Source organism: Rattus norvegicus, chromosome 4 (assembly GCF_036323735.1).
Source record: "Rattus norvegicus strain BN/NHsdMcwi chromosome 4, GRCr8, whole genome shotgun sequence".
Classification (NCBI taxonomy): domain Eukaryota; kingdom Metazoa; phylum Chordata; class Mammalia; order Rodentia; family Muridae; genus Rattus; species Rattus norvegicus.
In genome coordinates, this window is record NC_086022.1 from 162,354,656 (window position 1) to 162,377,649 (window position 22,994).

Below are 22,994 nucleotides of genomic sequence, written 5' to 3' on the forward strand. Positions count from 1 at the left end.
AGTTGAACATAGTGTTAGGCGTTAATTAACCACAGCTAGGAAAACCCCAAACAATGGACAAGTGGTCACCTGCCATGGAGAGAAGCTCACCAGTGCTCCACATTGGATGTCAGCGAGAACAGTGTGGCGGACTTCAGATTTTTTTTAAAGTCTTTTGAGGTGCATCAAGCCAAGTATCCCCAACTATCAAGCTGTTATTGTCCCTTTTATTGTCTTGTTTTCTTCAAAGGACTATGACAGCTGACAAAAAAGGCACAGTGGCCAGTGGCACACAGAATGTGAGGCTAGCACACGAAGCCATGCTTCCAAAGCCTGTGGATGCTTCAAATCCACTCCTTGTATGGACCAATTAGAGCTTTTAAACTCATAACAGAGGGATTACTAGGGGTACAGGACATGGGTGGATTCTGTCCTGTTTTGTATTGTTTTCCAGGAATCTTAGGTCATTCAGTTTTCATGAAAGTTGTTCATTTGGTTCAATGGCACGCCATTGAAATGCACAGTGTTGCAATATGTAGACATTAACAAGGGATGGTCTGGAGGTCACTGTCAGGATTCTGCATAAAGAACCTTCTTTTAGTAACATACCCAAAGTGACTGCTTGGCCCAGGCCACCAGTCCTTATCGAGTATTTTCTTTTAAAGGTTAAATAATTACCAATAGATAATTGTTATAATACCTTCATTTTGCAATTGCACGGCTTTTGGTGGCTTTTGCCACAAGCACAGGAACCAATCTGTCTCCCAGATGCAGAAAGATGGGACACAGAGATGTGACCTCTTGCTCCAGGTTACATGATTAGACATCACAAGCAGACAGCCTGCTGAACTAAATGCAGGTGCTCTCTCACTCCGTGCTGTCCAAGTCCCTTGATCCACAACCACCTATGAGCTGTTTCTGGCACTGATTGAGGCCCTTGGTTCCCATGGAAACAACTCCAAAATGAAAGCATCACATTTCACACAGGGGAGCTCTCAGATGGAGAAGAGTGGGTCTATGTATCAGCCAAAGGCATCAGAGAAGGCACCATTTTAGACTTACTATCAGAATAAGTCAGCCCCATCCGTGTCTCTCAAGCAAGCCGTTCTTCAGATGGATGCAAGCAATGGTTGCTTTAGTTGACTTTGACAATTGACAAGCACAAGTTACAGTAGCAGTTGTTGGACGGGAACTTTGTAACAGGTTAGCTAATGGTGGCATTTCATGCTGATGAATCCATCAGGAAAGACATTGGGGTGTGTCTAAGGCTGCAGAGAAATGGAAAGTAATTAGATATATTCATTTGATTTGCTTTTAGGGGATCACACAATTGACAATACGACTAGGTAGGGCAGTCGCCTCTCAATTTTCTGTAACTCGTCAAAGGGACCTATGAGCCTACTCTATTGACGCCAGCTACACCTAGGGGAAGCAGGAAAACAGAGATCTCTTCGAATAGTATTTACTAGACACTTGAAATTCGCAGAAAATTTAAATCGTGGGCCTGGAGTTACCTGCTTTTTGATCTGTCTAAATAAAGATTTAAAAACAAATTGGCAGGTAGAGCCAGTACATTTCAGACTTACTATGGACAAAGTGGGAGTGTTGCCTAAGCTTGAAATACAATGCGAAATGCACTTAGACCTTATTTCTACTCCTCTCCAGACCCAAATTATGCAAAGACTTAAATATAAATGTGTAGCATCGACATTGTGCAATGGAGAGTATATAAAATATATAAAGTCAAGTGATAATGTGATATTCTTGTATATCCCTTGGGAGTTAATGTTTCTACAACAAAATACCTTGCACATCAGCATAAAAACATCAACATCCGGGGAGTCCTTGAGCCAGAAAATAATCCCAGGAATTAATTTGAAAATCGTATTTAACATTAAATGCTTCCATTTGTAAAGGAAACTGCTGTGTTTAAGGGGGGGGTATTTTAATGCCAGGAAAGTAATACGCATCCCAAGGGCCAGGAGCAGCCTCAGAAATTGAAGCCACTCTGCATTGTGGAAATGCGTCACTCTGTTCTTATTTTCCTCGTTTTACCATGAGCCAGCAGCTGAAGACAGTCTGTGACCCACTATTTGGATCAGTGATCTAGAAAATTTCTGACTACGTAGACAAGCCTCTACAAATTGAAGGACTCATGGATAGTTGAGACAGTCAAGGGGATCACCAGGGGTCACACACACACACACACACACACACACACACACACACACACACGAGCATGTATGTGCACACACATGTTGCTCAGGAAGCTCCCAAAAGTCAGCACCATGATCTTGGTTAGAAAGCAGATGTGGTCAGAAACGAGTACTCAGCTAAGGCCATATCCTGTCCAACGTTCTTCAACACAGTGGGCTACTGAAGTAGGATGGGTTTTAATAACATTTGAGGGCTACGGAAGCTGAGTGAATATTGAATGACAGACAGCCATGGCCAGACAGAACCATTGGCTTTGGTCATTTACACAGGTATTTGACAGTGGCCACAGCTCACCAGCTGCCTGAAAAGAATGGTGTGAGGAACCCTCCATAGGGTCCCTTCTCTGATCACAGACTTCCCCACTCCCGTCCCTAGGATAGGTGGGACCAAGTAGAGGCAAGAAGTTCACCTCCTGTCTTCAATTGTCCAGGGACATCCTCCATCCTCTACTTCATTCTGTCCCTCTGTAGATAGGGTAGACTTAGGTCAGGCTAGACCTGTGTTTCTCTAATGCCTCCCTCCTGAGACCACTCCTACAAGACCCTGCACCCTCCCAGCCATATACAGCAGTGAGAACTTTGGTGAGGCATCAGGAGGACTTATAAATTCCAAGCCACCACAGGGGCTGACCAGGCACTGTCTCATAAATTTTGGTGGACATCTTACCTTCCAGGCTCGCCATGTCACTGCAAGCCAGCCTCACTTTTGCAGTCAAAGACATGGACATTAATTTGGTTTAAGAGGAGTTACCTAGTGCCACACAGTAGATGCCAAAGATGTGACTCAAGTCTACTCCCAAAGCCTTCATTTCATTCTTAGAATAGATGAGGTGGGGGAATGGCATCAACACCTAGAAACAAATCAAATGTACACCAGAAGGGACATGACTAAATATATATCATGCATACTGTGCTCGTGGCATACAATTATGTGCAGGTGAAGTAAGATAAAGAAATAAGCTAAGATTTCTTTTGAAATGTTTGATCACAACAACTGAGATAAAAATGACTACTGATTGGCTCAAGTAGTATGACCAGGAGATTCATCATGTAATCAACTCCCTGTCAGATTTTAAATTCCACTAGCCCATTTGGATTGCAAAGAGACAAACCCATCCCTTCCCTAGTGTGGTATCCCTCATACACACAGAACTTAAGCTTATATAAGAGGCCTGGAGTCTTCCTTCCTCCCTACTGTCCCTCTGTCCCTCTGTCCCTCTGTCCCTCCCTCCCTCCCTCCCTTCTTTTTTCCCCTCTAAATGTATTGATGCTGGGGTATCTATTAGAGTCTGGAGAAGAGGGCTTTCTCAGGGAGTTCATCCAGGTACAGCCCTCGAGTCCTGGTCTGTGGCTCCAAAGCCAGCTTGCTTCTTGCCCTGACATCCCTCACTTCTTAAGCAGTGTTCTGAAGGCCATCTTCTAGCTCTCTCCTCCCCATCCTTCAGTGTAGAGAGGGAGTTCATATCTGAGTTGCTATCTCTGAATGATCCAGCAATCTTTGTCTTCATCATACATGCAATGTTCTACAAATTCGGGAATTTTCTTGGTGCTATGTCCTCATGCCCTCAAGCCTTGAGGCCTTGGAGTAAAGGAGGTAGCCTTATGTTTTCTTGTAACTGTTGAGGAATTCACTGGAAGGAAATTATTTCTGCTCCAACTCCTGGTAGCATAGCATTGTGAGACAGTCTGTCCACACCAGTCTCAATTGACTAATAAAGACTCCCCCAGCAGGACCCATGTCACATCACCCTCTGCAGCCACCGGTGTGGACAAAACCTGTATGTCAAGGCCATGATGAGGTAAACACTGAGCAAGAATGGCAGGAGCCTTCTATAAAGATAAGAGTCCAGATGGGTTGAGGGTCACATACAGTGCATTGAGCTTTTGGTAACCTGATGGAGTCGGCTCTTTGGGGGTCAGTGAAGAGCACAGTGCATGGCTCAGACAGCCATTTTGACAATGAGATTCTTGTGTCTTGGTGTTCCTGTGTTTTCCTGTTGATTGAACAATGAGACCCCAGTCAGACAATATTAATATTGCATACACATTTCTTAATTGTGTAGAGAGTTGGGGAAATGTTAGTAGTAAAGATGTAATCGGTGTAGAGACTCCACTCATTTTGATCCCAGGCATCAATTTGGTGCGTGGTCTAGAGCAGCCAAACACTAACTGGGCATTCCCTCTCTCCCTCCCTCACTCCTTTTTTTTCTTTTGTTTCTCATCCTTACACAGACTTGATGAGTGGATCATGATAAAGTTGAAAGAAATTGTCCCTCCAAATGGAAGAAACAGGACCTGCATAGGCCATGACTCCATTTCATTATAATGTACCCAAAATAGGCCCTGGAGGTGAACGTTTGTGTTCTTGGAATAATTAGGTCTTTGCAGTAGGCTATGTCGATGTCTCAGGTCTTTGCCCACAGGCTGACCCTTTAGCTCAGCTAACCCAGCAGCCAGCATATCTAGACAAAGATTCTGCCTGCTGACATTGTATGGAAGAGATTGCATCACTGCTTCCCATGTTAAGCCTGTGAGGAATTGAGAGATGTCATCAGAGCCGGCATCTGAAGCTACATTTGCCATTTGACCTTGTATCTTCAGCTTGGTGATTACAGGAAACCCTCCTGGAGATTATACCCTGGCACACACTTCCTTAGGTTCCATGACTATGAGGCTATCTTTAGATACACATCCCAGACACTTGGCTGTCCCAAGAGACAGGGATCTTCTTCATAGGGGGAAGAGATAGGGACGTTGAGTGACTAATGAATGGACTTTGAAAATTAGCCTCAACACTGAAAGCATTTTCTTAATGTTCTGCCATGAGCTAGAATTTATACATATGAACCAAAACATGCTGTGTGTGTAAGAGTGAATAAGAGAAACCACAGTAAACATGTTTGTATTATTCTATTTTTCTTCTGAGAAAAGTTCTACCTCTGTGAGTCTATTTATAAATGCAGAGGCCATGTGTATAAACCTGTTGTATAAATACCTCTGGGAACGGAGTCAAGGGGGAAGAGAGGCATGTTCTGACATAAAAGGCAAAATATAGACCTTTGTTAGGTATTTTGTACACACTCTAGAAAGTTTATATTTGCAGAGTTGAGGTGAATCATGTTGGAGCCTGTCCTATCCTCCCTTTAGCTCCCCACCACCTAGACAGGCTAGTAGAGGTTTGGGATGTGGGGTGCCTGGGCCACTAAGGTAGAGGCCAACAGTGGAAGGAAAAGCTCACCTCCTCAATCCATTGCCTAGGCCTCAATCCATTGACTGAAAAACCTTTTGCCTTGTTGAGCTGGTTTTAGCATTTCTAGGCAGCCCAATTTTGTTAGCCCTGAAAACAATTAAGGCTATGCACACAGCTGAGACTTCTCCATGCAAAAGGAGAAGCTGAGCAGGACCTGGGCTGCATTGCCGCCTTTTCTTAGAAGTCTTGCTTTTGGACAAAATCTTTGGTCTATTAATAGAGATCCTAAAGTCAGTAGCGGCTCCCAGGGCTGTGCTGGATGCGACTGGAGCGGCATCCCCAGCAGTGCAGTGTAGCTCTGGCTTACTCAGGGCTACTGCTGGGGAAGGGGTGCAGGGCCCTTGCCTTTCAAAGACCTGGCTGAACCTGAAAGTCCCTCCCTCCCCCACTGAGTTCTATAGCACCCATAGGACAGGGTGCTGTGTGCAAAGCAAATGCCTGAAGGAAACCTTTGGGCTGAAAGTGAAGCCAGGGCTTTCTCCGGACTCTGAGCTGAACTTAACACATAGTTGGATCCTAATTGTCCTCAAATTAATAATTAGGGCATTCAAGCAAAGGGACTTCCTATTGCTGATAAAAAGAAAAAAAAGAGGTGTTTTATTCAAAATCACAGGTGTTGAAGGCCAGTAGCCATGCCAACGACGTGGTCACTCCAGAAACTCAAAGCACCTCCCTTGTGCTACAAATCAACACTACTTATGGAGCAAAGGACAAGATCTCAATTATAATGGCCTCAGTTTCCTTGCTGACCCAGGAATCATCTGAGACATGTTCTCTCACGTCTTGGAGATGAAATAAAACAAAACTGTAAGAAGCCCAGGGCTGCACTTGACCATGCCAGTGGGCAGCTCCCATGATCACTTACAGGAGGCTGAGGAGCTCCCTGAACTCAGATAAAACACACAATCCTTTGCCTTGACACAGAATTGTGCAAAGAGCCATGGTAGAGCAGATTTTGAATTTATTTTTAAAAAGAGAAAAACTTTTCTGTGTCTTTTTGTTTGTGTTTTTTGTTTTGTTTGGTTTGGTTTTGACATAGATGCTAAGCATGAGAGTTGAAAGAAAGGAATCTGGAGACGGTGAGATACAGCTGAGAGCAAAGGCATGGTTGCCTAAGACAGTTCTACTTCATTGTCTTTACAGCAGTCGCATATATAGGACAGGCTAGAGGGAAGGGGGTCTCCAAAGAGTTGCTAAGAAACTTAAGTGAGACCCCAGGGTAGTGGTTCTTGAGGGGCATCAGGAAGGACTACAGGTGAGGGCCACCATCTAAGCCACTCTGATTTAGAGAATTAGGATATTGTCACTGTAAACAAAGGTCCTCTTGCTGGAGTTCTCAGAAAATATCTGGGTATAGTGAGAATGTTGGTTTCTTTGAAAAATACAGAAATATTATGGGAATATGTTTTGGTTTTAGTCCCAGGTGGGATGTGAGGCTGCTTCAGACTGTCCTCTGCAGCATGATTTTGCCAGCTACAGGTAGTTTCTGCAGCTGTGGGATGTGTGTGATGTTTGACTTTCCAGAGGGTGTATAAGTGCTAGGGCCCCGAGAGGTGGGGTGGGTTGTTTGTTGGTTGGTTGCTGTTGGTCAAGGTTTGTTAAGTAATCATGCGCAAAGAAGAAACAGGAAGAAGAAATTTGATATCCTGATGGCGAAGATCAAACTTGCCTCTAGGAACTCAACGCTCATAATCAGCAGGAAGTAGTCTAATGATAACGTCACCCCCCTTTTCCCCTCCACCCTTTTTCCAATGTTAGGGTGGAAAAGGGGTGGAGAAGGGTGGAAGAAAAAAGAACCCACAAAGTAGCCAAGTGTTGGCTACATCCGGGAAAGAAGTAAAGCCATACTTTAAGGTCATACAGACATAAAATGTAAACGGAACGCTGGCCACTGTGCCAGCATCTTTTACAGGAAATGGTCATTGTGCTGGAATTCTTGGTTCTCGGTTGACAGGAAGCTTCAACCCACACTCTAGACTGAGGGACTCTTTCATTCCTGAGACCCCATCGTTTTTTCTTTCTGTCCTTCTTTGATATGGGACATGACCTCCAGTTTTTGTGGGACATGATATGCAAATACGAGTCCCCTCCTTCTGACTTGGAATGGATCCGTGAGCCTATCGAATTTAGGAGAGGGGTGTGACACTTTACTGGTTGGGAAGCCTTTCTGCTAGTTGTCCTGGGTGACAGTGACAAAATGTCCTCTTCCCTGGAACAACAGGCAGCTGTGTTCTCATGATACCTGTTTGATACACAAAAGGTTCAAAAAGAAAAAAAAAAAAAGAAAGAAAGAAAAAAAGGCTGAATCAACTCTAGAACTCTGCTGTTTCCCAATCCAGTGTTCTTCCTATCACACAGAAGGAGCAGAACCATGCAAACTTCTCCAAAGGTGCACCCCAACCCTACTGCTGACACTTCGGCCTGGCCTGCATGAGAGCACTTGGCCCGGTGTGTGGCATCTAGCCTAGCGAGAAGGCTACTGGGAATGGCCATTCCCATTCCTTTCTTAATCAACCTCAGAACCCAGTTTCCATTGCCCTGGGAAAACATTGGCTTTAAGAAAAGAAAACCATTGCATTAGGCCTCCATGGGTTTGGAAATGCCAAGTGAGAGGCAGTAGGAAGTATCACAGCTGCCCTTCTTAGTAAGGGAAGAAGGCGAGGGTGGTTGAGTTGTGGACCCTCATGAAGGGACGGTTATTTCCTCCTTACAGAGCATGGCTATCTTATAGATTTTAGGTTTTACTTTGTTTGGCGTTTTGTTGTTTTATTTGTTTGTTTTTTTAAAATCTGTTATTAACACGAGTTTTGGTCAGAAGAATGGGGTCTGAGTTGTACCCTTGACCCTGGGTTGGAAGTGTGGCACCCTAAACTGTCCAAAAGGTTTTACGATGACAAAAGACATTGCTTCTGCTCCTTCCCTTAAGAGTTAATGCAAATGATCCAGTGAATTAGTAAAATGCCTTACAGAACACCATATTTCAAGGTCTGGAGTTAAGGCATTCAGCAGTTAGGGGGTGTTTCCAATCAAGAGGACAAGGATTTGGATCCTATTACCCAAGTAACAAACCAGGCATCCTGCATAAACCCACAGACAGACAGAAACAGAGACATCAATATTTTTCTCTTGTTTTTTTCTAAGCTATCGCTTCGCGGAACATAATCTACCTGAAAACATGTCAAAGAAGAAAGGGACAGAAAGGGACAGCTTCTCCTTCATGAGTTAGGTACCTACACTCCCAGAAGCCCCTGGCTCTGTGTAGCTGCTTACAGATTTCTCCCACTGCTAACCCTGCCCAATTTCCTAGTTCAGAAAGCATAGAACTTCTTTCCCTCTATCTCTCTTACAATCTTTTACACTAGTAACGATTCTAAGCCTGCTTGCCTTAACATTCTGAGCATCCCCACTCTCCAAAGACTCCCCATGCAGAGGCTCAAAGACAGTTTCCTAAGTGAGAAAGCTCTCACTACCTTTGTCTTCCTTTAGTCCAGCTCCCTCTTCCTGGCAGCTTTTCAGATCCTCCCGCTAGCCCAGTCCAGTGTTTTTCTCTCAAGCACCAATAAAATTGTCCATAACTTTTCTTCTGAGTCTGTTTCGAAATTCTTTCATCTGAGAACCTATAAAAGAAGCTGAGCAAACCCAGCTGCCGTCCTTTAGCAACATACTGGGTGTAAGGACACACACACACACACACACACACACAATAGATACAGTGGATGACAAAGAGGCAGCTTGCTAATTCCCAGCAGATACTCGACCCCCTGGGAGGAATGCTAACTGACCAAGTTAGTAATGGGACATCCCCAGTGATCTAGGCAACTGCCTTTGAAAGATGTGCCTGCACAGATCTTCTCCCCCATGAGTAAGATTTGGCCAGGTATGTGCTTGAAGAAGAGATGATCAAGGACAGTCTAAGCCAGTATGAAGCAGAAGTGTGGTGAGGGTGAGTCTGCCCTTGAAATGACCCATCAAGAGAAAACTATTTACCATGCTATATACATACATAATAGGGACATACAGCCACCAAAAATTAGGGGTTATATGGCCCCTGCGTACATAGAACATCAAATGTTATAATCCATTTGTCACTCAAGGAGCAGCCCAGCTCCTCCCTCCTCCTCCTCCTCCTCCTCCTCCTCCCCCTCCTCCTCCTCCCCCTCCTCCTACTCCCCCTTCTTCTTCACCTCCTTCCCCTCTTCCTCCGCCTCCTGGAAGTCAGCTCTCTCTCCCACTTCAACTCAGAAGAACCTCAACAAAGGAGTGGCTCTGGGGACAGAGCCTTGCTGCTCACTCAGCCCCTCTGCCTTTTTCTTCTAAACACAACCTTTTGCTATCAACTACATGTCTGACTTCAGTTGTTAAGTCACCAGATCCCACAGTGGCACAGTTCACAGGAGGTAAGCTCACCAAAGGTGTCATCACAGCTCATCTCCCTGGCCTCTTGCCTTTCTTGCTGACTATCTGTAGAAAGCACAGAGAAAATGGTTAAACACCACTAGACTGTCACCAATAGCCTTCCATGACAAGGCATCCAAGTACTAAATAGCAATATAGGCTCAATATAGCACAAGACAGAGATGCACTTGTGTGCACATAGTGTCTGGCACTAAAATGGAAAAAGGAAAAGCATTGCTTTCTTTACTCTTCATTCACCAGAAATCCTGCCCCCATTTTTCTTTTTCTCTGTATCAAGATATGGGTTCCCAGTTTTCCAATTTCATGTGTAGACTGAGTTCTGGAGTTCAGGAACTTTCCCGCTTACTGCCTTTGTTAGAAGGCTCCAATTATTATCCAGGACAAAAAAAAAAATTACCTTGCTGAGTTAAACTTAATGAGCCGCCTTCTACAATGTTCCTCCCCATCCCCCATACACACACCAAGGGCTCTCAAGAAGCAGGACACATTACGATTTATGGCTGTCTAAATCTTTTGGACTTGGCAGATTGGTTCTTCCTTTACTGAAGCAGAATGTTCAATTTGTTTGGTGGTGAGGTTTTGTTCTTTTCATTTAAATGTATTTGTTGAGGGAGATCAGTTGGGGGATGGCGGGGGACTGGCACCCACGCTAGGGTAAGCACGTGGAAGGAAGTTAGGGGATGGATGGCCCACAGGAATTTTTTCTCTCTTCTGTCCATGTGAGTCCCAGGAATCTAAACTCAAGTCGGCAGGCTTGCAGAGACCATGCCCTCCCGCCAAGCCCCCTGAGGCCCCAGACTCAACCTGTTACTGCTTCTTAAGAGTCACCTGGCTCTTGTCTTCAAAAGAACAAATTCTGTCAAGAGACAGGGACAGTCTGACAAAAGTTCATTCAGCAGAGGCTAAGCAGAGCAAGCCCCCTAAAGACACAGACACAGAAGTTTAGAGTTGAGGATTTAGGGAGGCTCTTATGGGTTATTTATAAGGTGGGTGCCATATTTAGGGGTAAGATGACCCTTTTTTGTGTCCCAAATCATGGTTGACAAGATCTTCCTTTGGGGGTGTTTCTCTTTCCACCTCATCTTCACAAGAGGAGGGAAGGTGTCAAAAATCCTGGTGTAAGTAGCATGGTGAGGTCAGGTCCTTTGAGGACTCATAGTGGCCACACAGTAATCGTATAGATCTTTAGCCACAAAGAGACCTTCTAAGGACAGTCAGGGGACACAGTCACCCCACAAAAGGGGCCTTCTGACAGTCAGGGGACACAGTCACCCCACAAAAGGGGCCTTCTGACAGTCAGGGGACACAGTCACCCCACAAAGGGGCCTTTTGGTAGTCAGGGGATACAGTTACCCCACAAAGGAGCCTTCTGACAGTCAGGGGACACAATCACCCCCAACAAAGGGGCCTTCTGACAGTCCCCTAGATCTATAACAGCAGCTCTCTCAGATGACCTCATGTCTGACTCCTTATCCTGGGGTGGTCTCTTTCCTGGACTAAGGTGAAGGCCTTCTGAGAAGTCGTTCTTACAATTTAGTCTGTTGCAATTAGATACATTACTCTGTGAAAGGACAACAGTGTCTTGTATATATTCTTCAGGTAGAAGCCTGACAAAACGAATTGTGGTTTTTCTCAGACCCCTGTCTTTACTTTTGTCTGACCAGCTTGGCTATCTCATGCCCAGCTGCCAGCCTTCTTATTTACTTTCCTTGGTGTTCCTGACTGGCCGTTTGAATCCTGATATCTTAACGTTCCTGTTAATCCACACCTATGTTTGCGGTATAACACTTCCCACCTCCAGGTGGTCGGGGAGCACATTGGCCTCTAAAGGAATGCCACGGGGAGGATGTTAGGTAATCAAATTGCCATTGTACATACCCAGGATGTCCCACCTGGAGCAAGGGACGAGTTGTAGGGAAACCTCCAGCTAAGGTTGGAAACTCCCAAGCAAGAGAGATTCCAAAGTGGGGAGCCCCTGGAATCTTCAGGATGACCTGTTTCCCCTGCCCTACCCAGGGGTGGACAAAAGGCCTCCAGGAGTCACCATAGCAAACTCTTCTCTTCCAGCATGCTCCCCTCTCAAGTGTCTCCTTAACCAGCAGTGAGAATTGTGTCTTACGGCAGTACTGCCTGGCTTCCAAACAAACTGGGGGGTGGAGGGAAAAGTCCTCAATGAAGTGGTCTGAATGAGAATTCTATTCTGCAACTTAGATATCTCTCACAGGAAACAAGGGAAATGGTCTGAATCCTGTGTGTCCGACCTTCATGATTCTCTATCAGGATCCATTGGTCTGTCCAGGACACAAAGAAACAGAGGAAATGGGGAAAGAAAAAATCTTGGATGTTCTAGACAAACCACTCCTGCCCCTTAAGAGTCTCTCAAGGGGACCTCTGGTACTCCCTCACGAAACCACTCTAACCAACACACCTCCTGAACCTGACCCCCAACGTCTCGTTTTAAGTTCCCAATATGTGGATAATAGAACCCTATATTCGAAAGCATGATCAGAGCTCCCACCACTGAAAGACATAGCTGGAACTAAGCCCTTCCTGACATCCAGTTACATAAGGGGAAAACAGAAATCGCTCCAAGAACCTGGAGTAGTTTCCCAGTGGCTTACAGACCTGTTTGTGCTGGAAAATGATCCTCTTGATCCACAGAGACTCCTAGAACTGTTTAGACTTTCCTGTTCCCTCCCCACCCCCACCCCACCCCCCATCACACACTCACTTGTTGCTTTGAAGGGCTTATTTTTATTCATGAATTCTTTATTGACTTTAGCAGGCAAGCCTCTTTGCCAGGGAGAAACTTGATAAAATTCTAGGTAATTTTACAATTTAGACAGTTCCTGAGGTGGGAGGGGCGGGGGAGGGAGAGTAGCTCTCCTTCGGACAGAGGCTCGGCGCCTCCCTCCTCAGGCTGACCCTTGAGCTTGGTATGCTTATCAGCCTGGGTTCAGGATTGATAAAAACAGCCACGCCCATTCAGATCTCCTTGCAAGACCTCTTATATCCCCGCGAAGTCAGGAAGGCAAGACAGGTTTTTTTCCAGGCTTCACCCAACTGTAAAACCGTGTAATACTCACTCTAATACTCTTCTCCTGGCTGTGAAACTATCAGTCATAATCCTTACCCGCCCCCTTTGGTGATCTTCATACATCCTAAGGCAGGCTCCCGAGGGATCAAGATCAGATAGAAAAGATGTCTCTTTTCTCTCTATCCCACTACATTCAAGACTCCAGTTCCTACTGGCTTGTGAGTGGGAAACTCCACTGACTACGGGGAAAAAACCAACAAGAGCCATACTACTCCCATGAGGTACGTCCTTGGATCATTGGAGATTCCCACACTTTTGTGCTAGGGCATAAGGAAGGAATTCCAGAGACGATGCTAAAAGAGGGGACAGTCTTACAGTATGCAGGTGGTCTGATCATCTCATATTATTAAGAGCCCAAATTTCTTGGCAGAGAGGGGATAGAAAGTGTCAATTTTTTTAAGGCACAAATCTCTCTCAAAGGGGGTAACAAACCTAGGACACTCCCTTACCCTGCCCTGAGGCAACTTATACCTACCTGACTATGCTAGAATGTTCACACACACAATCTCCAGTCAGCAGTAGCACTTCTTTGAAGCGATTACAATTTTCCCAACTTGAGGCTTATAGTAGAGCCCTATCTAAGGTAACCGAAGGAGCAGAAATTAACCCATTGTAATGAAATTCAGAAACACAGACCGAGACTTTAAAACTTGCTCACCTTATGCACCTGTCACAGGAATCCAAACATTCTCGTGGACAGGTTACTTCTCAAAATGATGCTCAACCCTGACATAGGAGAGCCACTCAGGTCCACTCCAGAGGAAGGATGGTACACTGGTGGCACTAGTTATGCCTTCCAGGGTCAAAGAGAAGCTGGATACAAGTAGATCCAGCACAAGCTCTATTCTCTTGCACCCACTGGAGGGCATAACTAGTGCCACCTTGACCTGAGTCCTTACCCGATGTAAGAGGGAAAGACTAACATTTATACTGACTCCAAATATGCCTTTACGGTGTTACCGACCCATATACCCATATGGAAGGAATGAGGGTTACTGACGGAAAAGCAGTCCGCACTAAAACACCACAAAGAGATTCTTCAGTTGCTGGAAGCTGTTAATCTCTCAGAGAAGGTGACAGTGATCCACTGGAGAGGTCATCAAAAGGACCACAGCTCAACCTCTGAGAGAAATGAAAAGGATGACAGGCAAAAGCCAGGGTGCTAACACGCCCCCCTTCGCCTGTCCCTGTTCACCTTTCAGTAAGATACCAGACATATGACTATGGCCTCCCAGCTTAATGTGTTTGTTGCATTGCATTTGTGTGTGTGTTCAGGTACACTCACCTATGTGCACACATATGGAGGCCGTAGTAGGACATCTGGGGTCCTCTTCTTTTCGCCTTAATTGCCTTGATGGTCTCTCACTAATCCAACAGCTCACTGGTTTGTCTAGGCTGGCTACCCAGCGGACTCTCAGGATCTACCTGTCTCTGTGCCCCAATGTGGAGGTTATAGGCACACAGTCATACCTGGCTTTTTATGGGGATATTGGGTATTCAAACCCAGGTCCTGCAGTTTGCACAAGTATTCTTCCTACCTACCAAGCCCATTTCCCCAGCCCACTTCCTGCCTTTTGATAGGTATCAGCTTATTGACAACCATGAAGTTCAATGTCAGACATGTTCCCTCTGTGTAGTTTACAGCCCAAGGCCAAGAGTACCCTCCCTGATTTTACTCTATTTAAAAAAAATAGTTGTACAGGTAAGGGCTGGTTTGCCTCCATGGGCTTACAAGCAATTCCTAGCATCAGTAGATACCTATATGGATGGAATGGGTAGAATGTTTCACCAGCCACTAAGGTGGTTAATGAATTCCTCAGAACAATTATTTCCAGATTCAGTCTCCCGAGATCACTCCAAAGCAGTCATGGACCGTCCTTTACCTCTTAGGTAACCCGAGGGGTTCCAACAGTAACATCTACATTCCGCTGGCACACCTCAGTTTTCTGTTAATATAGAAAGGGCCAATGAGACTTGTAATTGTTCACTGGCTAGCACGTGCCAGGAGACCTTAGAAAATGGCTCACCTACTCCCAACAGCCCCAATGAAGATAAGAAACACACACCATGAGCTTAAGGTGATCCCTATGAAATGCTGTACAGCAGGCTCTCTCTTTAGAAAGAGGTTTGCTCGTTGGCCCTGACAAGACCCGCCCACTAAGGGACCTCACTGACTTGGGCCACTTTCTATAAGCCATCCACGAGTACAGGACCCCAAGCCCTTTCAGCTCTAGACCCTAACCTTATCACTCTTGATGGTCAGACAAACGGGATGGGGGGGAAAGACTTGGGCAAGGAGATCTTTAGCTATTTGTGGCCACCTTGGCAGCCATATACATTACTGAAATGCTCAGCTGGATTCAACTCTAAAGTCAAACCACCCCCTCCAGATGCTTCTGTGCTGGGAGAGCCCACCAAAGAGTCTCAGATTAATATACTCCTTTGAGCCATAGACAATATAAAATTCTTCTTCACAAGACACACTGACCAAACAGATAAATGACAGTTGATCAGTGTGCTCTGGGGCAGCCTCTATTTGAGGTAGAAGTGTCTCTAGGATTGTCCCCTCTTCCACTAGATCTGATTGTGAGTTCCTGCTCACTTCCCCTGGGGTTGAATCATTCCTTAACACACCAGGCTTCCCTTCAAAGAACCTTCCTCTGCCTTTTGTAATCACAAACACCCTAAAAACCTTTCTTTCGACTCTTCTATTCCCTCCCATGTTAGATCTTAAAGAACCCACTGCTTATGACCTAGACAGTCAAACTGCTTCTCTTTGAACTTTGAAGTCTCACCTACCTCCCCGGGCTGTGTCTCCTCTTCAGGTTAGAACTACATACAGCCAGCATCAGCCCAAGAATGGGCTTTAGGAAAAACAAGGACAGGACATATGAGGCTCGTCTTTCTGGTCTTCTGCCAATTGGTGGCTATTGTCCCAGAAAGAAAGAAGGAGAAAAAAACTCTGGTCCACTCCCATACTAATTACAAGTGGAAATCTTTCCCTCTCTACCGGACTGTTGTTCATATATATGTATATCCAGCCTGGGAAGCGACTGCCAGGTTCCCTTTCTGTATATGTGATATGGCGAAGGTGACGCTGGCCTGTGAGTGGGAAACTTACCTGCCTATCATTGCTAAGCTACTTCCCTCCTGGGGACTCTACAGCTACTTAATCATTCCACTGGGATTAACCTTAAAGATAGCTGTAATCTTTTCTCTCTGATGTCTTATCAAACTTCTAACTTATCTTATGAATAATTTAACTCCCTTTTTGTCCTGAAAAAGGCCTACCTTGAGGTTATCCTAAGCCTCTTACCTGCAAAACGCTAGTAAGAACAGTTATTTTCTCTTTACTGACCATGGGGCAGGCAAGCATAGGGAATAGTTTAGCAACCTAGGGCTCCACGTGACTTAGGCTATGCACACAGTTTTCATCTGATATTGTACTGTCAGCAGAGACTTACTTCAGCTGAGCATACTGTCCACATGCATCCCTCTTTATGAACAATATTCCTTGTAATTTCTTAGCAGCCTGCATCTCCATGGAGCTGCATACATGTTCTACTCTGAACAACCGAGTTAGAAGTTTCTCTTCCACGAATGGCTAACCTCAAACTTAGACTCTGTTCAATCATACTCTTCTTGTGTCCAGGAATACAAAGGCCCATCTGACCTGAGCTAGCTTTGGGGTATGTACCAGGCAAACTGTGTCCTCCTTAGGAATTTTAACGAGAATCCCCAAATTAACATTTTTATGTCTATGCATTAATTGCACATGCATACAATTAAAATCAGATGCACTGTGGAAAGAGGCAAAACACAGTACCGAAATGGTGAGGTATCTTAAACTCTCCATCAAAAGAGAGAACTGCTCAAGCTGCGTCCTTAGAACCAAGTTCCTCTTCCTCCTCCTCTAGAGCCCCATAAAAGGGAAGTTTACATAATTATCATGGAGCTGGACCTACGGCTTCACTGTCAATCTTGAGAATGCAGTCCTTTCCCGTCTGTCAGCACTCTGAATAAAGAGGCCTTGCTACTTTGCAGTCTGTGTTCTCCTTTATTCATTATGAGTGAGATGCCAAGGACCTGGAAGCAGGTGCCCAGAGCCCCACCACTACGACAGCTAGGACTTAGGTTCCTCCCAATTCCTATGGGATCCTGAAAGAGGTGCTTTGTATTTCCAAAGATGAGAAAACCAAGCCCAGACACCAATCCTAAAGATTTTTCCCCCTTTGGTGGGGCCCAATTCGGCAGCTCAGGGATTAATTCTACAGGGTCAAATTAAGGACAGGATAGACCCACCATTTACTCAGATCCGTATTTGATTGGGTTTTTTTATTGTTTGTTTGTTTTAAGAATTTTATTTATGCAAAGACAATTTTTGCATCATTTCCATTCATTATATGTGGATATAGACATAGCCTGATGAATCTGCTTAATGCTGCTAGTGTATGTATGTGCTTAGGGGTGACTAGCTGTAACTGGATAAACTATCAGATACTCATCCTTAGAAAAACAGGATTCTTCTCCTTTCGGGATCTACTGTCTACTCGCTGCCCGAGGCTGTTCATCTAAGGGCAGGATCTTATTTCCCCCATCCCTGTTGACATGTTAGCTGGTGTTGTCATTGCACGGGTCTTGCTCAGGCAACCATATTTATTTCATGGGTGCCATTTCTCTGTCAATGTATAGAAGACATTATCCCACAGCAGATATTCTGTTCCTGGGGCTCTTGGTACCTTTCCACCTCCTTTTCTATAGTATTATTTGATCCTTAAAGGTAGAGGGTGTATTTGCATCAACTGGGGTTGGGTACCCCATAGTCGGTTTGTCTTCTATGTGTTGACTAGCTTGTGGCTACAAAAAAATAAAGTGGTAGGTTCTCCTCTAGGATCCATGACATCACCATGGCATCACCAGCCATGGGATAATTTGCAGTACCAGCTATGCATTCTCTCCTATTGAGCAGGTCTTGGGTCCAATTAGCAAGCTGTTGGTTACCCTCGAGACGTACATGCCACTATTGCACGAGCACAGAGACTTTGCCGTTCTGATCATTGCTGTGGCTCGAAGAATCTTTGGATACTATGAGAGCTAGTTCATAGGGAAGAAGCTTTCAGATCAGCTCCATCTTGATTTCTCCAACTTCTGTGTCCAAAGTGTGTGCTGTCTTCCACAATAGGGCTTTGCCCTCAAGTTCTGTGAGTCAATCAGGGGCAACAGAAATAGCCCACGTTGTTTTGAGAATCCCTTCACTTTATTGACTAACAATGGAGAGGTTTTCCATGGTTGACATTACAGATTTTCTCAGTCTATGGCTTTTGAGGGCAGCATTCTCACCCCACATGAAATAACTTTATTCAAACTATGTCTATGTGTCTATATACACAACACATGCACACATAGGTATGAATCTTTAAATGGCTAGAATTTTACGTATACAAGGGTTTTGCCTGCATTTAAGTGCGCCGTGCGATATAGTGCCTGCAGAGACCAGAAGAGGGCATCGAATCCCCTCTGGAATTGTAGTCAGAGGTGGTTATGAGCCACCCTGTGGGTGCTGGGAACTGAACTCTGTCCTCTGCTAGACTGCAAGTGCTGAGTCATCTCACTACCCCCTACATTTTATTTTCCCCTATGGCTTTTCCAAAATATCCTTAGTAGTATACTCTTCCTCCTTTCCTCACCTAGCATTGGCCTCTCTCCCAATGTCCGAGTTAACTGCCCCATTTTTCTCACCTCCCCCTTCACAGCCTCTAGGTTTCCTTTTCTTCTGCTGTCCTTACCTATGGTTGGTTCTTCTTTACTTTTCTGGTTTCTGTGCTGGCTCCACGATATACTCACACTGGAAGCTAGGATCGACAAACGAGAGACTGTGCTGTGCCTGTCTTCTGGGTCTTGGTTACCTCAGTATAATAATTAGGGATTCATCAGAGAACCTGACCTTAAGACCTCAGACTAATTATCTTCTCTATAAGTGAAAGCACCAGATTTTCAAGGTTAGTATTAGATAGGGGAGGGGGGTGTGAGGCCTGTCCCCATATGGACATGTGGACTGCAGCTTGCTCCTTGGAAGTTAAGACACCAGATAACTCCTTGTCTTATGTTTTCCTATGTAGAAACATTCCATCCCAGGTAAGCAGCTTCCTCGTCAATGCCACTCTGAGTGGATTACATACTTGGGGCCTCCGGCTAGCAGCCTATCCACTAGGAGAAGTTCTTCAAAAATCTAACAGCAACAACTAGCAAAAGAGACAGCCAAGCCAAGGGCTTTTAGGGAAACAGCACCGTCTCACCTACGTCCAAGATCATTTGGATTCCCTTGCCGAGGTTGTCCTTCAAAGTAGAAGGGGCCCCAAGGATGGAGCAGGCGCTCGGCCTGCAGTTAAAGGCCCACACTGCTCTCTCAATATCAGAGTTCAAGTCCTAGAACAAGCAGGCAGCTCACCACCACCTGAAGCTCCAGTACTAAAGGTATCAGATGCCTCTGGCCTCCAAAGGCACCTGCAATTGTGCACTTATCCCCACCCTACCCCCAACACACACACACACACACACACACACACACACACACACACACACACACACACACATTTAAAAATAACAAAGATCTGAAACTAACAGCATGGACAAGCCTTTGGCTAACTTATAGGAGTACATGGGGTGACCTGTTAATTCCTCCAGGTGAGAATAAGACCATGCCCATAATCAAAGTTAAAGCAAGTACTGGCCAGAATGGTGGACGTTGGTCAGCTCCATTCCTGGGTTCTCAGAAAATAGAGATGAGTCACATTTTGCAGAGTTTTAGGAAGGCAAACCTTAGGCCATGCATTTTCCATTTAAGTCCAATCGGGCAAATATATACCCTGACATACTTCCTGTTCCCTACCTCCCGCCTACATCCATCGGGGCAAGCATACATCCTGGCATATTTCCTGCCTCCGTACCTCCTGCCTAGACAGGATGTGATCAAGCACATCTGGTGCAGTTGGGTCAAACAGATGCGTGTAGGGGAATGGAAACACGTGACTTGATATTCTTCATAAGGAAACAGTAACCTTCAGCATCTCAGGAGGGGGTCTCTGTCCTTGAGCCAAGGGGCCTACAGGTTAGAGGTGTTTTGGTTCCATGGCTCACAACCTGCCTGTGTCTTACAGGAAAATGTTGCTTCTAAGTGAACAAGACAAGTAAAGTCCCACAAAATGTTGAAAATATTCCTTTTTTCAAGGAAGGCGGTATGGTCAAGCCCTTGAGTAATAGACCTTCCCCAGCATAGGTTGAAAAGCTGGGGTCTTACTGGCCTCCTTCCTCTAGCTGTGTCTGCTTTACCCTTAATTTTTCTGCTGATCCCCCCGCACACACACACATCTTCTCAATAAATGAATAGTTCATTTCTTCTAGGATTCAACAAGTCTAGCTTGAAATGGCACTATAACAAGACCTCAGGCCGATTCCAGAGACAGGGACGGATTATCCTTCCAGGTCAACCAGAATAGGAGCCTGACAATTGCAGCAAGGAGAACAGCCACCCTGACCACCCACTTGACCCCTCGTCAAGGGATGCTTGGACAATTTTTAGTCCTGCCCAAGGGAGCCTCCCTTTAGGAACGGTTGGAGAGACCATCTTCTAGTTTTTACAATGTCCGTATTTCAATGAAAACCAGCTCCTGGAACCTTATCCTTTTGCTTATGTAAAAGATTTAAGGAGAACGGTCTCTCAGAGGGAAAGTTGAGGCGAGTTAGTGTAGCAACAGCCCCAGAGACTCAGTCAACTCTCCCTGAAAGAATCTGCACTTGTCCCTTCCCAGCAAGGCAAGAGCCTATCAGCAACTAGTTTTTGGTTGGATACCTGCTTGTAGAAAAAGGGGGCAGCATAAGCCAGTATTTAGCACAAAGAGAGCAGGTCTGCCCTTGAAATGACCTGTCTCATTACCATCTCATGAATATGCATGATTAGGGATACTTGTCTAAACTTAAGAGATATACATCCAGAGTATGTATGTTTAATATTATGGGGTTTGCAGAACATCCCAAGTTATATGATAATGTATCTGCCAGTCAAGCCAAGGGGCCACCCAGTTTCCACACCTGGGAATCAGCTCCTTCCCCACCCCTAAACTCAAAAAAAAAAAAAAAATCCTTGAAAAACACAGGTAAGGCACTCAACAGCCATCTGACTAGAGCCTGACACTGGCTTGCAGTGTATCTGCTCTAATGTTAATTTCTCTTCTGACAAAACCATTATCTGTTGTGTATACTTTCTCAATCGTTTGATAAAGTCTCCAAGAACCTGGGACTCAGAGCAATCACTGGACTCCACCGTACCACCACGGCTTGCCCTCTCTGAGACGGGTGAGGCTCCAGAGACTGTTCTGAGTTAGGCTCTCATTGTCCGTCCCTATGAAGCATTACCTGTCAGTGAGTCAGACTCCGCCAAGCAGTTACAGTCTGATCACTGGGGGTGCCGAGCGGGGTGGGGAAGTCGGGGACGTCCTTACTGTGGGTCTTTTGTCTCTATACTGAGAATGCATCCTCCTGGAGGCCCTGCACCTAGTCCTGCCTTGCCTGTGTGACAACCCACAAGCCATTGTGCACACTGGAAATCTCCACTGGGAGGATTCATCTGAGTTCCCCCACCAGTGGGCCACCATCTCTGGTGCACACCCTCCTCTCCTGCCTCTGTACAGTGTCTGAGAGCAGCTGTGAGTCCTGGGACACTCCATCCAAAACTTAGTACATCAGCCATGGCCCGTGCTGAGAGGGAGAAAGACACCCCCGTCGCTGCTGAGCATCTGGAAGCAGAGCCACTCAGTGTTGTGTGTGTTGAAATAGCTCTTGCTCCTTAATTGTGTGTTGCTCGGGGTTATGTTAAAATTAGTATGTCCAGGATATAGCAGTGAGGAAAGATGGCCCAGAAACCTTTTTTAGACAGGAAAGGGAATGCTGGCCTGCTTTTCTCTGTGTTGCACAGGGACAGATCACAAAGTGAACCAGAACTGGTAAAGATGTTTATTTCCTTGCTGCTGTCTTTTTGTCCCTGGCAAGGAGAAGGGTCTCCCTACAACACATTACGGTCTGTCTTCTCCTCGAAGGGTTACCTTCCTGTATCCCTCAGTGTCCCAAAGGGGCTTGAAAGGCTGTGGCTTTCCCACGTTCTGAGTTCCTTGTGCCCTCTAGGCCATGATAGATACACAAGTCAGTCTATAAAAGCTCCCATTTTTCTTTTTGTCTTTTTCCTGGCTGCCACCTCCAGGGACTCGTTCAAATGCTCTTGAAAAATATATCCAGCCACTGGATGACAGGGATTACTGCACAAGTGTGTCAGTTAACAACCTTTTTCTCGTTCATTGAGGGAGGGGGGGCTGAGACTCACAAGTGGAAGTCAGAGAACACGAGTTGGTCCTCCCCTTCCACCACATGGACCTTGGGGAATCAAACTCAGGTCATCCGGCTTGGTGGCAAGCACCCTTAACTGCTGAGCCAACTCAACGATCCATGCCTCAGATTTTGTTCAGCCATATGATTTCAAGAGTCTGTTGCTGAAGCTGGATCCTGGCTTCTGACTGCACAGAGCACAGTCACTCCCCCAACTTAAGATGTTGTCTTAGGGTTTCCATTGCTGTGAACGGACACTGAGACCATGGCAAGCCATAAAAGGAAAAGCTTTGATTGGGACCACCTTACAGTTTCAGAGGTTTAGTCCATTATCATCATGGCAGGAAACATGGTGGCGTGCAGACAGATAAGGAGTCGGAGAAGGAGCTCAGAGTTCTACATCATGAGGCAGCAGGAAGAGGCTGTGTCACACTGGCCAGACTTGAGCTTTTAAGACTTCAAAGCTCGCCTCCACTATGACACACTTCCTCCAACAAGGCCACACCTCTCAATAGTATCACTCCCTATGAGCCAAGCGCGCGCGCGCGCACACACACACACACACACACACACACACACACACACACACACACACACACACGTCTCTAGGGGCCATTCCTATTCAGACCACCACAGGGGTTCATACCCCAACACCCCTAGT

At 45.6% G+C, this 22,994-nt stretch overlaps 1 long non-coding RNA gene across 1 annotated transcript in view; it reads left to right on the top strand.

The window, feature by feature from the left end:
- The window catches only part of LOC134486641 (uncharacterized), a 59,364-nt gene that overhangs the window by 25,582 nt on the left and 10,788 nt on the right, over positions 1 to 22,994 (top strand). The window contains exon 1 of the long non-coding RNA XR_010065942.1: positions 1 to 22,994. This exon is cut by the window's left edge and continues 25,582 nt beyond it; it is cut by the window's right edge and continues 8,655 nt beyond it. This is a non-coding gene — a long non-coding RNA (uncharacterized LOC134486641).